Below are 18695 nucleotides of genomic sequence, written 5' to 3' on the forward strand. Positions count from 1 at the left end.
CCCGTAGGTTTCTCCGTCACCCGGCTTGAAGGAGTCGAATCAGATCCTATTCGGTCGAATCAGATCCTATTCGGTCGAATCAGATCCTATTCGGTCGAATCAGATCCTATTCGGTCGAATCAGATCCTATTCGGTCGAATCAGATCCTATTCGGTCGAATCAGATCCTATTCAGTCGAATCAGATCCAGCCTCCTTTTTTTTTATTTTTTCAGCTTTAAAACCCAGTTTTTGCTCGAGGTCGCGTAGGCTTGTACTCTTAGACTTATAACACGTTGTTAACCTATTATGCCCTATTCTAGACTTAGAGGATCAACAAATTGGATAGCACTCGTCGCCTCTAGCAGCCTTACTAAACCAACAAGGTGAGTTCATAGCCCCTATTTAAGCTTTTCAAAACTATGGGGGTGGAAACATGGTAACTTTACACGGTTGGACAAAATCATTTATGCAAACACTCTTTAAACTATAAACCTTTGGATTTCTACACACGTGCGGAAATCCACAAGCTTTTTGGTAATCTATAAACTTTGGAAATCTATGAACATGGGGAAACCCATCAACTTATGGAGATCTAAGAACATTGGAAATCAATGAGTATGGGAAATTCTATGAACATTGACATCATGGGAATGGGAATCATATTCATGTCATCATAGTCATCGTGTCAGTATGGAAATCTAGAGATCAAAGCATCATGAGTTGAATTGGACGTGAGAGTCTATTCTACTCTCGGTAGAACTCACGACCATGAGTGGCAATTCTATTCTCGGTGGCACTCGTAACTCATGGGATTCTATACTAGTCTCGGTGGAATCCATAACTCTTGAGGACCTATACTAGTCTCGGTAGGGACCAAGAGAACCCAGGATTCTTTGGGGAGTCTATCCTACTCTCGGTAGAACCTAGCTGAGTCCTGGATGGCAAGAGCGAGGTAGTCTTGGTTTAAGTCTTGCGTGGGTTCAAATCAAGTCTTGTGTGATCATTGGGCTTCGTCATCATTCATCATCATTCATCATCATTCATTCACCATCATCTTGGATACTAGTAACACTTGGTATCTTGGCGTTGGATTATCTAGTAAACTTAGTATGCTCTAATTCATATGTCCTTGTTTATGCTTAACTGTTATGTGCTACATGTACCGTTGGGAGACCACAAATCTTTGAGTAATCTTATCACATACGACTCTAGTGGGAGAGTAATAACCTCGCTGAGAGTCCAGGAGAACATTTCATGTTTTACTTACTACAAAAACCTCTTTGGGAAAACCAAGAGATCTTTTCTTACAAGCCTTTTTTTTAAAAAACCGGGTATTATACCCAAACATAGTAGTATAAATTGTAGGAGTGGTGGGTTAGCCGCAGGTACACCCTATATATAAACCCCTACAACCTATACTAGTATGTTTGTGTATAAACTCTTTTTCTTTAAACCTATGAATTCACTCATCTACTTTATGTAGTTGACAGTTTGTTACATGTTTTCAGGAAATAAAGCAGCAGGAAATCCCTAGCAAGTTTAGAGGCCTTAGAGAGATGAAGGCTAGGCTAGAAGTTGTTTGGAACTTGATATTTTGTTTTAAAACAATTTGTTTCATGTTACCTGGTTGATGTAATATTTGAAATTTTGGTTATGTTTATGCATTTAGACTTTTATACTATTGTGCTCAACAATCACGACTTCGTCGCCGCGCCTCGATTTTTCCGCCATCGCGATCGGGGTGTGACAATAAGCTTTCAAGGTCGAATAAGTTTCCATTTTAATCTCCAAAGCTATATTTTCCTCTTGAGAGTAAATATCAAATGGTTTTTCTTCACAGTTTGTACTCGGATCGCTGATCATGGGAGGACTGTATACATAATAAAGGGAGGATGTACGGATTCCAAATGAGCTCTAAACCCCGTTCCCCATTTGCAAAATCACTGAATTTCATCTGCCTTGGACAATTCAAATGAGACCCGATCTCAGCATCTAAATGAAGCATTTGTTGCACAATCATGTTCTTAGATTATAAAGCATAGAAATTTGCCATTTAAAAATGTATAGGATTCAAACTGTCAAACTTGTAAAGTTATGGGTCAAAACTAGGAAATGATGAAATATTTGGTATAACGAATGAAACTAAAAGATTAACGAATGAAGCAGTGATTTTGGTAACGAATGGGTTTATAGTTTTGGTAATGAATTGGTGAATAATGATAAATTTTACTGTTCACACGAATGATACATTCACGAATAAAGTTTGAGTAACGAATGATAACGTGAATGATAGGGAATAAGATTTGGGTAACCAATATGATACTGCAGATGTAAAATATGTGGTAGTGTAGACGAATGATCAGAGTTATACCTCAATGACACGTGTCAAAATCGGTTACTACTATTCATATGAATGATCAATTACGAGTAACGAATCTGTATTCATACATAACAAATCGTCATTCGAATCTTCAACACATTAATAAACAATCTAGATTCAAACCGAAATCCAGACTTCGATCAGACTTGGAATACAAGTCCAAGTCCTAACCAAATTCATGGTTGAATAAGTGTAACGCCCTGAAATTCGATTAGTAAACTAAGATCGTGAAATCATCGGAAACTATAGACTTTGGGTTCTGGACGATAAGTTCGGAACCCATATCATTGGAAAAATCTGTTTTTATCATTTAAAATGTTTATTTCATAAAACGACATTTACGCCTGAAAAATATTAATTTTTATGCTTTCGAAAAATAAAATGTTTTTATTTAAAAAGATTTCAAATAATTATTCGAAAAATGATTTTATAAAAGTTTTGCTGAAAAAGTTTTAGTTTGTTTAAAAACTTATGAACTCGACTAGTCTTGACCCGTAGGTAGCCTAAACCCGAGTCACCCGAGTATTTAAGCGGGAAATCAAGTGTTCTTGCACCACCTCTTTCATTTTCACCAACACTTTCACAAAACCCACCCAAACACTCTCATTCTAGAGAGAGAAACTTGAGAGAGAAGTCTTCAAACTTCAAATCCGAGTCCACAAATCTGTTTGTTGTTGTTTTTGGTAAGATCTTCTTGAAAATCATACGTTTTTATCATCAAATCCGGCCCCGAATCGAGCAAAAACCCCAACTTTTGTGTCAAGTGTGTTCTTGGTCAAAAACCGTCATTTTTGGTGTCAAAATGCAAGTTTTTGTTGTTATAAATACTAGGAATCATTAGGTCTTTGAATTCCGAGCATTTCCATGTATAAAACATCAATTTTGGTCGAAAAATCACAAAAATCGCGATTTCCCGTAGGTTTCTCCGTCACCCGGCTTGAAGGAGTCGAATCAGATCCTATTCGGTCGAATCAGATCCTATTCGGTCGAATCAGATCCTATTCGGTCGAATCAGATCCTATTCGGTCGAATCAGATCCTATTCGGTCGAATCAGATCCTATTCGGTCGAATCAGATCCTATTCAGTCGAATCAGATCCAGCCTCCTTTTTTTTATTTTTTCAGCTTTAAAACCCAGTTTTTGCTCGAGGTCGCGTAGGCTTGTACTCTTAGACTTATAACACGTTGTTAACCTATTATGCCCTATTCTAGACTTAGAGGATCAACAAATTGGATAGCACTCGTCGCCTCTAGCAGCCTTACTAAACCAACAAGGTGAGTTCATAGCCCCTATTTAAGCTTTTCAAAACTATGGGGGTGGAAACATGGTAACTTTACACGGTTGGACAAAATCATTTATGCAAACACTCTTTAAACTATAAACCTTTGGATTTCTACACACGTGCGGAAATCCACAAGCTTTTTGGTAATCTATAAACTTTGGAAATCTATGAACATGGGGAAACCCATCAACTTATGGAGATCTAAGAACCTTGGAAATCAATGAGTATGGGAAATTCTATGAACATTGACATCATGGGAATGGGAATCATATTCATGTCATCATAGTCATCGTGTCAGTATGGAAATCTAGAGATCAAAGCATCATGAGTTGAATTGGACGTGAGAGTCTATTCTACTCTCGGTAGAACTCACGACCATGAGTGGCAATTCTATTCTCGGTGGCACTCGTAACTCATGGGATTCTATACTAGTCTCGGTGGAATCCATAACTCTTGAGGACCTATACTAGTCTCGGTAGGGACCAAGAGAACCCAGGATTCTTTGGGGAGTCTATCCTACTCTCGGTAGAACCTAGCTGAGTCCTGGATGGCAAGAGCGAGGTAGTCTTGGTTTAAGTCTTGCGTGGGTTCAAATCAAGTCTTGTGTGATCATTGGGCTTCGTCATCATTCATCATCATTCATCATCATTCATTCACCATCATCTTGGATACTAGTAACACTTGGTATCTTGGCGTTGGATTATCTAGTAAACTTAGTATGCTCTAATTCATATGTCCTTGTTTATGCTTAACTGTTATGTGCTACATGTACCGTTGGGAGACCACAAATCTTTGAGTAATCTTATCACATACGACTCTAGTGGGAGAGTAATAACCTCGCTGAGAGTCCAGGAGAACATTTCATGTTTTACTTACTACAAAAACCTCTTTGGGAAAACCAAGAGATCTTTTCTTACAAGCCTTTTTTTTTAAAAACCGGGTATTATACCCAAACATAGTAGTATAAATTGTAGGAGTGGTGGGTTAGCCGCAGGTACACCCTATATATAAACCCCTACAACCTATACTAGTATGTTTGTGTATAAACTCTTTTTCTTTAAACCTATGAATTCACTCATCTACTTTATGTAGTTGACAGTTTGTTACATGTTTTCAGGAAATAAAGCAGCAGGAAATCCCTAGCAAGTTTAGAGGCCTTAGAGAGATGAAGGCTAGGCTAGAAGTTGTTTGGAACTTGATATTTTGTTTTAAAACAATTTGTTTCATGTTACCTGGTTGATGTAATATTTGACATTTTGGTTATGTTTATGCATTTAGACTTTTATACTATTGTGCTCAACAATCACGACTTCGTCGCCGCGCCTCGATTTTTCCGCCATCGCGATCGGGGTGTGACAGATTGGTATCAGAGCCAATGGTTATAGGGAATTAGGAAACCGACCTAGACTATAACCTAGGATCCTTGACTCTAGATAGCTCATGCATCACAATCACATGCCTACACTTATATACGTGCTACGTGCTTATGTGCTACATATTAATTGTAAACCTCTGAGTCATTCAGTCATACCAAAATCTTCGGTCATCAAGCATTCATATCTCTTGAGTCATGTCATTCTGTATTCTTGGTATAATCTATGTCCTCTATTCTTAAATCTTTGGCGTATCATTGATTCTATCTAACGCTCGTTTTTCGTCATGCGTAGAATGCCTCCCAGACGTGCACCCGCTCCCATGGACTCCGCTGAGTTAGCCAACCTTATAGCCCAGCAGATCGCGGCTGTGTTACCAGGCATGGTAACAACCATCAGCCAGGGGCTGAGGCAAGAAGGAACCTCTGGGGCCAACCAAACTCCAGCTCAGAACGCAAATGAACCAGCGAATAAGCCATACAAGGACTTCATGACTACAAAACCCACCAGCTTCAGCGGTACAGAAGGCGCCGTTGGTCTCCTCCAGTGGATCGAAAAGATGGAGGCAGCCTTTGTTATAAGCTCGTGCCCTGAGGCACTGAAGGTCACGCACGCGGCAAGCATGTTGTTTAAACGCGCGCTGACCTGGTGGAACAACGAGATAAGAACCCGTGGGCGTGAAGCTGCCCTGGCCATGACCTGGACGGAATTTTTAGCATTGGTTACCCGCGAGTTCGTACCTCGCAGTGAGGTGCAGAAACTTGAAGCTGAGTTTTGGGTGCACAAAATGAAGGGCGCTGATCACCAAGGGTACACGGAGCGTTTTCACGAGCTCTCCCTTCTCGTACCACACCTGGTCACCCCTCCCTCCCGGGCTATTGAGCTTTACATCAATGGCCTACCTGACACTGTTCGTGGAATCGTTATCGGGGCTGACCCATCAACCCTGCAAGCGGCGATTGAACTAGCTGCCCGACTGACCCAGGATCAGGTTAAGACTGGGGTCCTAGCCAAGGACACGGGCAAGGCCGCTGAGGGCTCATCCAAAAAGAGCAACCGCATCAAAAAGCGTAAGGCTAGCAGTTACGCGATGGTTACTCCCGCAACCCCAATCAGCTCTGTCGCTCCTGCTCCCACCCCTTCTGGAAGGCCAAAGAGGGAGTACACTGGGGTTCACCCCAAGTGCGGCACTTGCCAATTTCATCATCCTGCCGGAACCCCGTGCTGGAAATGCACGAGCTGTGGACGTTTGGGGCACCTAGCGGAACGCTGCAGATTTCAAGGTAATCAACTGGCGATACAGAGCAGCAGTTCCCAACCCAGCAACACTCGAGGCTGTTTCGAGTGTGGAGCCACGGACCACTTCAAGAGCAGGTGTCCTCGTCTTGCAAATCTTCCACCGGCCCGAGGCCGAGCCTTTACTATTGGCGCTGCTGAAGCTCGCCAAAATCCTGACGTCATTACTGGTACGTTCATTCTCAACAATCTCTGGGTTTCTATTCTATTTGATACGGGTGCAGATAGAAGTTTTATTTCTAGCGCATTGGTCCCATTGCTTAATCTAGGAACTTCCGTCTTAGACCCCGCTTTCTCTGTCGAATTGGCAAACGGAGAGTCTACCCAAGTGAACGAAATCGTTCGCAATTGCACGCTTACGTTTGATCAGACGCCTCTTAGCATTGACCTCATCCCTATGCAACTAGGAAGTTTCGATGTAGTTGTGGGGATGGATTGGTTGTCCAACAACCACGCGGAAGTAGTGTGTGCCGAGAAACTCATCCGCGTTCCTTGTTCTTCTGGCGAGTCTATAACTATTCAAGGAGAGAGATCAGGCAGATGTCTGAAATTAATCTCCTGCTTAAAAGCCCGGCGATGCCTTCGAAAGAAGTGTCCCGCCTTCCTAGCTCATGTCTCCATCAAGGAATCAAAGGGGAAGAAGCTCTCAGATGTCCCCGTCGTGCGTGAATTTCCAGACGTTTTTCCTGAAGACTTGCCCGGACTTCCTCCTAGCCGACAAGTCGAATTCCACATCGATTTAGTTCCCGGTGCAACCCCCGTGGCAAAATCTCCGTATCGTTTGGCTCCGTCAGAAATGCAGGAATTATCGAGCCAGCTGCAGGAACTACTGGACAAGGGTTTTATTCGCCCTAGTTCATCTCCATGGGGAGCTCCAGTCCTCTTCGTCAAAAAGAAGGACGGATCTTTCCGGATGTGCATAGACTATCGTGAGCTTAACAAACTCACCGTCAAGAATCGGTATCCACTACCGAGGATTGACGATCTTTTCGACCAGCTGCAAGGAGCCACCTACTTTTCCAAGATCGACCTACGCTCAGGTTATCACCAAGTGCGCGTCATGGAGGACGACATCGCGAAAACCGCTTTCAGAACTCGATATGGACACTACGAGTTCCTAGTCATGCCATTTGGTTTGACGAATGCTCCCGCGGTGTTCATGGATCTCATGAATCGCGTTTGTCGCCCATACCTGGACCAGTTTGTTATCGTCTTCATTGACGATATTCTCGTTTATTCCCGCTCTAAAGCCGACCATGAGCTTCATCTCAGGCTTATCTTGGATCTGCTGAGAAAAGAGCAACTCTACGCCAAATTCTCCAAATGCGAATTCTGGCTAAGGGAAGTTCAATTCTTAGGTCACATCATTAATAAGGAAGGCATTCATGTCGACCCTGCCAAGATTGAAGCCATCAAGAATTGGGAAGCGCCTACGACGCCGACCGAAATTCGTTCATTTCTTGGTTTGGCTGGGTACTACCGTCGGTTCATCTCGAACTTTTCAAAGATCGCGTTGCCCCTCACAATGTTAACTCAAAAAGGGGAACCGTTCATTTGGAGCCAAGAGCAGGAAGAGGCTTTCCAAACATTGAAACATAAACTCTGTCATGCTCCAATCCTGTCGCTTCCTGAGGGTAACGATGATTTTGTTGTTTATTGCGACGCCTCGAGCCAAGGTCTAGGCTGCGTCTTAATGCAACGCGGAAGGGTCATCGCTTACGCCTCGCGTCAACTCAAGAGTCATGAGAGGAATTATGTCACTCATGACTTGGAATTGGGTGCTGTGGTCTTTGCCTTAAAAATATGGAGACACTACCTATACGGTACGAAATGTGTCATCTTCACCGACCACAAGAGCCTACAACACATCCTCAATCAAAGGGAGCTAAACATGCGACAACGTCGATGGGTTGAACTCCTAAGTGACTATGACTGCGAAATCCGCTACCACCCTGGAAAGGCTAACGTAGTGGCTGACGCGTTAAGTCGCAAGGAAAGGACCCAGTTGCATGCGATCCGTATTCAGTCCAATCTTCCCTCCATGGTTCTTGAAGCTCAAAAGCAAGCGATTGCTGGTGGTGATCTCAAAAATATGCTATCTTGCGGTGCCGAATGGAAGTTTGAAACCAAGTCTGATGGTATACTTTACTACTTAAATCGCATGTGGATTCCAAACTCTGAACCACTTCGAGAACTCATCCTGAACGAAGCGCACAAATCCAGATACTCTATTCACCCAGGCAGTGATAAAATGTATCAGAATCTCAAGTCTCACTTCTGGTGGCCGGGTATGAAGAAAGACATAGCTTTATACGTCGGTAGATGTCTAACATGCTCGCGGATCAAGACTGAACATCAGAGACCATCTGGCCTGCTACAACAACCGATCATACCGCAGTGGAAGTGGGACGAAGTCGCTATGGACTTCATTACCAAACTCCCGCGGACACCCAGCGGTTATGACACGATTTGGGTTATCGTGGATTACTTGACCAAATCCGCTCACTTTCTCCCTGTCCGTGAGGACCACACCACGGAGAAGCTGGCGCGGATTTACATTCGTGAGATCGTAACCCGTCACGGTGTGCCTAAGGGCATCACGTCTGACCGTGACCCCACTTTTGCGTCAAGGTTCTGGAAGTCATTTCAGAAAGCCTTTGGGACAAGTGTGAAACTTAGCTCTGCCTATCATCCTGAATCGGATGGACAGAGCGAAAGGACCATACAAACCCTGGAGGATATGCTCAGAGCCTGTATCCTTGAATTCGGTAGTAGCTGGGAGACTCACCTTCCTCTTGCAGAGTTCTCATACAATAACAGCTATCATGCTACCATCAAATGCGCACCATTCGAGGCACTCTATGGCTGGAAATGTCGTTCTCCGCTGTGTTGGTCCGAGACCGGAGATTCTCAAATCATCGGCCCGGAACTGATACAGGAAACCACTGACAGTATCGCCATCATCCAGCAAAGACTTAAGGACGCCCGCTGTCGACACAAGTATTATGCTGACAAACGCAGCAAACCTCTGGAGTTCCAAATAGGCGATCACGTAATGCTCAAAGTTTCCCCCTGGAAGGGCGTTGTTCGCTTCGGGAAGAAGGGAAAGTTTGCTCCAAGGTACGTGGGACCTTTCAAGATCATCGAAAAGGTCGGACCCGTAGCCTATCGCCTGGAATTGCCTCCAGAACTCAGCCGTGTTCACAACGTTTTTCATGTGTCGCAACTCAAAAAGTGCCTCGTTGACGAGACCGCTCAAATCCCGATCGACACGGTTCACATCGACGACAAACTACACTTTGTTGAGGAACCTGTCGAGGTCCTAGATCGAGAAGTCAAAAAGACTAAGCGAAGCCGGATACCTATAGTCAAGGTGCGATGGAACAACCATCGTGGACCCGAGTTCACATGGGAACGAGAAGATAAGATGAAGGAGGAATACCCTCATCTGTTCGCATAGTCATCATCTTTGTAATTCTAGAAATCTTGGAGTCTATGTAATCGTAATCATGTAATCAGGGACCAATATTATTCAATAAAGTATCATGTTGTTCCTATTTGCTTATAAATATTCTCTTATTTGCATAACACCAAGTTTGGCTACTCATGACTCGTGCTGGAAAACACAAGTCGTGCATACTTAATCATGTAGACATTGGAGTGAACTATGTATCATTGAGCCAAAATTTGTCATTATTCTAGCATTCATAAAGCATGGTTGTGTGTGTGTGTGTGGTGTCGTGTCAATTCTCTAACCGCACGCAATAGAGTTTATACATTGATACAAGGTGAGCTCGTAATTATAGTCCGGAATATAATTGCATCAAGGTCACAGGTGTATACGTGTATAAACAATTTGCTATTGTGTAACTATGAGTCGTGAACTCAAGGTTTGTGTAGGGAATTAATCAATGAATGTTGAAGGAGTGGTGGGTTAGCCGCTGGTACACCCTGTATATAAACCCCTTCAGCACAAGTTGGTTATGTCTGAAGCGAGACTTGGAATTAGGGACTCATAGTTAGCGTGGCAGCTGTGAGACGTTAAATTCAAGAGTTATTGAGGGAATTATTCACAGAAGATTGAAGGAGTGGTGGGTTAGCCGCTGGTACACCCTATATATAAACCCCTTCAATCCGAAATGAATATGTCTGATGTAAAGCTTGAAGGTGATGCCTTGTAGTGGAAAATAGTGTGTCGTCCTGTGTGTCATTGATCTAATAGGAGTCGAAAGAAACACTCAAGTGGGGTTGAAGGGGTGGTGGGTTAGCTGCTGGTACACCCTATATATAAACCCCTTCAGCTTGATTTGGGTGGTATCCAAGATGAATATTAGAGGTAGTGGCGCATAGTGGTCATCATGGGATCGTGTAATCTAAATCAAAACTTAATCAAGTATACAAAAATCTAAATTTCGGGACGAAATTCCTCTAAATTGGGGAGGATGTAACGCCCTGAAATTCGATTAGTAAACTAAGATCGTGAAATCATCGGAAACTATAGACTTTGGGTTCTGGACGATAAGTTCGGAACCCATATCATTGGAAAAATCTGTTTTTATCATTTAAAATGTTTATTTCATAAAACGACATTTACGCCTGAAAAATATTAATTTTTATGCTTTTGAAAAATAAAATGTTTTTATTTAAAAAGATTTCAAATAATTATTCGAAAAATGATTTTATAAAAGTTTTGCTGAAAAAGTTTTAGTTTGTTTAAAAACTTATGAACTCGACTAGTCTTGACCCGTAGGTAGCCTAAACCCGAGTCACCCGAGTATTTAAGCGGGAAATCAAGTGTTCTTGCACCACCTCTTTCATTTTCACCAACACATTCACAAAACCCACCCAAACACTCTCATTCTAGAGAGAGAAACTTGAGAGAGAAGTCTTCAAACTTCAAATCCGAGTCCACAAATCTGTTTGTTGTTGTTTTTGGTAAGATCTTCTTGAAAATCATACGTTTTTATCATCAAATCCGGCCCCGAATCGAGCAAAAACCCCAACTTTTGTGTCAAGTGTGTTCTTGGTCAAAAACCGTCATTTTTGGTGTCAAAATGCAAGTTTTTGTTGTTATAAATACTAGGAATCATTAGGTCTTTGAATTCCGAGCATTTCCATGTATAAAACATCAATTTTGGTCGAAAAATCACAAAAATCGCGATTTCCCGTAGGTTTCTCCGTCACCCGGCTTGAAGGAGTCGAATCAGATCCTATTCGGTCGAATCAGATCCTATTCGGTCGAATCAGATCCTATTCGGTCGAATCAGATCCTATTCGGTCGAATCAGATCCTATTCGGTCGAATCAGATCCAGCCTCCTTTTTTTTTATTTTTTCAGCTTTAAAACCCAGTTTTTGCTCGAGGTCGCGTAGGCTTGTACTCTTAGACTTATAACACGTTGTTAACCTATTATGCCCTATTCTAGACTTAGAGGATCAACAAATTGGATAGCACTCGTCGCCTCTAGCAGCCTTACTAAACCAACAAGGTGAGTTCATAGCCCCTATTTAAGCTTTTCAAAACTATGGGGGTGGAAACATGGTAACTTTACACGGTTGGACAAAATCATTTATGCAAACACTCTTTAAACTATAAACCTTTGGATTTCTACACACGTGCGGAAATCCACAAGCTTTTTGGTAATCTATAAACTTTGGAAATCTATGAACATGGGGAAACCCATCAACTTATGGAGATCTAAGAACATTGGAAATCAATGAGTATGGGAAATTCTATGAACATTGACATCATGGGAATGGGAATCATATTCATGTCATCATAGTCATCGTGTCAGTATGGAAATCTAGAGATCAAAGCATCATGAGTTGAATTGGACGTGAGAGTCTATTCTACTCTCGGTAGAACTCACGACCATGAGTGGCAATTCTATTCTCGGTGGCACTCGTAACTCATGGGATTCTATACTAGTCTCGGTGGAATCCATAACTCTTGAGGACCTATACTAGTCTCGGTAGGGACCAAGAGAACCCAGGATTCTTTGGGGAGTCTATCCTACTCTCGGTAGAACCTAGCTGAGTCCTGGATGGCAAGAGCGAGGTAGTCTTGGTTTAAGTCTTGCGTGGGTTCAAATCAAGTCTTGTGTGATCATTGGGCTTCGTCATCATTCATCATCATTCATCATCATTCATTCACCATCATCTTGGATACTAGTAACACTTGGTATCTTGGCGTTGGATTATCTAGTAAACTTAGTATGCTCTAATTCATATGTCCTTGTTTATGCTTAACTGTTATGTGCTACATGTACCGTTGGGAGACCACAAATCTTTGAGTAATCTTATCACATACGACTCTAGTGGGAGAGTAATAACCTCGCTGAGAGTCCAGGAGAACATTTCATGTTTTACTTACTACAAAAACCTCTTTGGGAAAACCAAGAGATCTTTTCTTACAAGCCTTTTTTTTAAAAAACCGGGTATTATACCCAAACATAGTAGTATAAATTGTAGGAGTGGTGGGTTAGCCGCAGGTACACCCTATATATAAACCCCTACAACCTATACTAGTATGTTTGTGTATAAACTCTTTTTCTTTAAACCTATGAATTCACTCATCTACTTTATGTAGTTGACAGTTTGTTACATGTTTTCAGGAAATAAAGCAGCAGGAAATCCCTAGCAAGTTTAGAGGCCTTAGAGAGATGAAGGCTAGGCTAGAAGTTGTTTGGAACTTGATATTTTGTTTTAAAACAATTTGTTTCATGTTACCTGGTTGATGTAATATTTGAAATTTTGGTTATGTTTATGCATTTAGACTTTTATACTATTGTGCTCAACAATCACGACTTCGTCGCCGCGCCTCGATTTTTCCGCCATCGCGATCGGGGTGTGACAATAAGCTTTCAAGGTCGAATAAGTTTCCATTTTAATCTCCAAAGCTATATTTTCCTCTTGAGAGTAAATATCAAATGGTTTTTCTTCACAGTTTGTACTCGGATCGCTGATCATGGGAGGACTGTATACATAATAAAGGGAGGATGTACGGATTCCAAATGAGCTCTAAACCCCGTTCCCCATTTGCAAAATCACTGAATTTCATCTGCCTTGGACAATTCAAATGAGACCCGATCTCAGCATCTAAATGAAGCATTTGTTGCACAATCATGTTCTTAGATTATAAAGCATAGAAATTAGCCATTTAAAAATGTATAGGATTCAAACTGTCAAACTTGTAAAGTTATGGGTTAAAACTAGCAAATGATGAAATTTTTGGTATAACGAATGAAACTAATAGATTAACGAATGAAGCAGTGATTTTGGTAACGAATGGGTTTATAGTTTTGGTAATGAATTGGTTTAAAAGTCTCACGAATGGAGAAGAATGATAAAGTTTACTGTTCACACGATCGATACATTCACGAATAAAGTTTGAGTAAGGAATGATCATATGAATGATAAGGAATAAGGTTTGAGTAACCAATATGATACTGCAGATGTAACAAATGTGGAAGTGTAGACGAACAATCAGAGTTATACCTGAATGACACGTGTCAAAATCGGTTACTACAATTCATATAAATGATCAATTACGAGTAACGAATCTGTATTCATACATAACAAATCGTCATTCGAATCTTCAACACATTAATAAACAATCCATATTCAAATCGAAATCCAGACTTCGATAAAACTTGGAATACAAGTCCAAGTCCCAACCAAATTCAAGGTTGAATAAGCTTTCAAGGTCGAATAAGTTTCCATTTTAATCTCCAAAGCTATATTTTCCTCTTGAGAGTAAATATCAAATGGTTTTTCTTCACAGTTTGTACTCGGATCACCAATCATGGGAGGACTGTATACATAATAAAGGGAGGATGTACGGATTCCAAATGAGCTCTAAACCCCGGTCCCCATTTGCAAACTCACTTAATTTCATCTGCCTTGGACAATTCAAATGAGACCCGATCTCAGCATCTAAATGAAGCATTTGTTGTATAATCATGTTTTTAGATTATAAAGCATAGAAATTAGCCATTTCAAAAAGTATAGGATTCAAACTGTCAAACTTGTAAAGTTATGGGTTAAAACTAGGAAATGATGAAATTTTTGGTATAACGAATGAAACTAATAGATTAACGAATGAAGCAGTGATTTTGGTAACGAATGGGTTTATAGTTTTGGTAATGAATTGGTTTAAAAGTCTCTCGAATGTTGAAGAATGATAAAGTTTACTGTTCACACGAATGATACATTTACGAATAAAGTTTGAGTAACGAATGATCACGTGAATGATAGGGAATAAGATTTGAGTAACCAATATGATACTGCAGATGTAACAAATGTGGTATTGTAGACGAATGATCAGAGTTATACCTGAATAACACGTGTCAAAATCGGTTACTACAGTTCATTTGAATGATCAATTACGAGTAACGAATCTGTATTCATACATAACAAATCGTCATTCGAATCTTCAACACATTAATAAACAATCCAGATTCAAACCGAAATCCATACTTCGATAAAACTTGGAATACAAGTCCAAGTCCCAACCAAATTCAAGGTTGAATAAGCTTTCAAGGTCGAATAAGTTTCCATTTTAATCTCCAAAGCTATATTTTCCTCTAGAGAGTAAATATCAAATGGTTTTTCTTCACACTTTGTACCCGGATCACCAATCATGGGAGGACTGTATACATAATCAAGGGAGGATGTACGGTTTCCAAATGAGCTCTAAATCCCGTTCCCTAACAAATGTGGTATTGTAGACGAATGATCAGAGTTATACCTAAATGACACGTGTCAAAATCGGTTGCTACAATTCATATGAATGATCAATTACGAGTAACGAATCTGTTTTCATACATAACAAATCGTCATTAGAATCTTCAACACACTAATAAACAATCTAGATTCAAACCGAAATCCAGACTTCGATCAAACTTGGAATACAAGTCCAAGTCCCAACCAAATTCAAGGTTGAATAAGCTTTCAAGGTCGAATAAGTTTCCATTTTAATCTCCAAAGCTATATTTTCCTCTTGAGAGTAAATATCAAATGGTTTTTCTTCACAGTTTGTACTCGGATCACCAATCATGGGAGGACTGTATACATAATAAAGGGAGGATGTACGGATTCCAAATGATCTCTAAACCCCGGTCCCCATTTGCAAACTCACTTAATTTCATCTGCCTTGGACAATTCAAATGAGACCCGATCTCAGCATCTAAATGAAGCATTTGTTGCATAATCATGTTTTTAGATTATAAAGCATAGAAATTAGCCATTTAAAAAAGTATAGGATTCAAACTGTCAAACTTGTAAAGTTATGGGTTAAAACTAGGAAATGATGAAATTTTTGGTATAACGAATGAAACTAATAGATTAACGAATGAAGCAATGATTTTGGTAACGAATGGGTTTATAGTTTTGGTAATGAATTGGTTTAAAAGTCTCTCGAATGTTGAAGAATGATAAAGTTTACTGTTCACACGAATGATACATTTACGAATAAAGTTTGAGTAACGAATGATCACGTGAATGATAGGGAATAAGATTTGAGTAACCAATATGATACTGCAGATGTAACAAATGTGGTATTGTAGACGAATGATCAGAGTTATACCTGAATGACACGTGTCAAAATCGGTTACTACAATTCATATGAATGATCAATTACGAGTAACGAATCTGTTTTCATACATAACAAATCATCATTCGAATCTTCAACACATTAATAAACAATTTATATTCAAATCGAAATCCAGACTTCGATAAAACTTGGAATACAAGTCCAAGTCCCAACCAAATTCAAGGTTGAATAAGCTTTCAAGGTCGAATAAGTTTCCATTTTAATCTCCAAAGCTATATTTTCCTCTTGAGAGTAAATATCAAATGGTTTTTCTTCACTGTTTGTTCTCGGATCACCAATCATGGGAGGACTGTATACATAATAAAGGGAGGATGTACGGATTCCAAATGAGCTCTAAACCCCGGTCCCCATTTGCAAACTCACTTAATTTCATCTGCCTTGGACAATTCAAATGAGACCCGATCTCAGCATCTAAATGAAGCATTTGTTGCATAATCATGTTTTTAGATTATAAAGCATAGAAATTAGCCATTTCAAAAAGTATAGGATTCAAACTGTCAAACTTGTAAAGTTATGGGTTAAAACTAGGAAATGATGAAATTTTTGGTATAACGAATGAAACTAATAGATTAACGAATGAAGCAGTGATTTTGGTAACGAATGGGTTTATAGTTTTGGTAATGAATTGGTTTAAAAGTCTCTCGAATGTTGAAGAATGATAAAGTTTACTGTTCACACGAATGATACATTTACGAATAAAGTTTGAGTAACGAATGATCACGTGAATGATAGGGAATAAGATTTGAGTAACCAATATGATACTGCAGATGTAACAAATGTGGTATTGTAGACGAATGATCAGAGTTATACCTGAATAACACGTGTGAAAATCGGTTACTACAATTCATTTGAATGATCAATTACGAGTAACGAATCTGTATTCATACATAACAAATCGTCATTCGAATCTTCAACACATTAATAAACAATCCAGATTCAAACCGAAATCCATACTTCGATAAAACTTGGAATACAAGTCCAAGTCCCAACCAAATTCAAGGTTGAATAAGCTTTCAAGGTCGAATAAGTTTCCATTTTAATCTCCAAAGCTATATTTTCCTCTAGAGAGTAAATATCAAATGGTTTTTCTTCACACTTTGTACCCGGATCACCAATCATGGGAGGACTGTATACATAATCAAGGGAGGATGTACGGTTTCCAAATGAGCTCTAAATCCCGTTCCCTAACAAATGTGGTATTGTAGACGAATGATCAGAGTTATACCTAAATGACACGTGTCAAAATCGGTTACTACAATTCATATGAATGATCAATTACGAGTAACGAATCTGTTTTCATACATAACAAATCGTCATTAGAATCTTCAACACATTAATAAACAATCTAGATTCAAACCGAAATCCAGACTTCGATCAAACTTGGAATACATGTCCAAGTCCTAACCAAATTCAAGGTTGAATAAGCTTTCAAGGTAGAATAAGTTTCCATTTTAATCTCCAAACTATATTTTCCTCTAGAGAGTAAATATCAAATGGTTTTTCTTCACACTTTGTACCCGGATCACCAATCATGGGAGGACTGTATACATAATCAAGGGAGGATGTACGGTTTCCAAATGAGCTCTAAACCCCGGTCCCCATTTGCAAACTCACTTAATTTCATCTGCCTTGGACAATTCAAATGAGACCCGATATCAGTATCTAAATAAAGCATTTGTTGCATAATCATGTTCTTAGATTATAAAGCATAGAAATTAGCCATTTAAAAAAGAATAGGATTCAAACTGTCAAACTTGTAAAGTTATGGGTTAAAACTAGGAAATGATGAAATTTTTGTTATAACGAATGAAACTAATAGATTAACGAATGAAGCAGTGATTTTGGTAACGAATGGGTTTATAGTTTTGGTAATGAATTGGTTTAAAAGTCTCTCGAATGGTGAAGAATGATAAAGTTTACTGTTCACACGAATGATACATTCACGAATAAAGTTTGAGTAACGAATGATCACGTGAATGATAGGGAATAAGATTTGAGTAACCAATATGATACTGCAGATGTAACAAATGTGGTATTGTAGAAGAATGATCAGAGTTATACCTGAATGACACGTGTCAAAATCGGTTACTACAATTCATATGAATGATCAATTACGAGTAACGAATCTGTTTTCATACATAACAAATCATCATTCGAATCTTCAACACATTAATAAACAATCTAGATTCAAACCGAAATCCAGACTTCAATCAAACTTGGAATACAAGTCCAAGTCCTAACCAAATTCAAGGTTGAATAAGCTTTCAAGGTAGAATAAGTTTCCATTTTAATCTCCAAAGCTGTATTTTCCTCTAGAGAGTAAATATCAAATGGTTTTTCTTCACACTTTGTACCCGGATCACCAATCATGGGAGGACTGTATACATAATCAAGGGAGGATGTACGGTTTCCAAATGAGCTCTAAATCCAGTTCCCCATTTGCAAAATCATTCAATTTCATCTGCCTTGGAAAATTCAAATGAGACCCGATCTCAGCATCTAAATGAAGCAATTGTTGCATAATCATGTTTTTAGATTATAAAGCATAGAAATTAGCCTTTTAAAAAAGAATAGGATTCAAACTATCAAACTTGTAAAGTTATGGGTCAAAACTAGGAAATAATGAAATTTTTGGTATAACGAATGAAACTAAAAGTTTAACGAATGAAGCAGTGATTTTGGCAACGAATGGGTTTATAGTTTTGGTAATGAATTGGTTTAAAAGTCTCTGGAATGGTGAAGAATGATAAAGTTTACTGTTCACACGATCGAT

The sequence above is a fragment of the Bidens hawaiensis genome, unplaced genomic scaffold, assembly GCF_021521415.1.
Source record: "Bidens hawaiensis isolate Kalapana, Puna unplaced genomic scaffold, B.hawaiensis_p1.1 tig00004857_1, whole genome shotgun sequence".
In the NCBI taxonomy this organism is placed as follows: Eukaryota; Viridiplantae; Streptophyta; class Magnoliopsida; order Asterales; family Asteraceae; genus Bidens; species Bidens hawaiensis.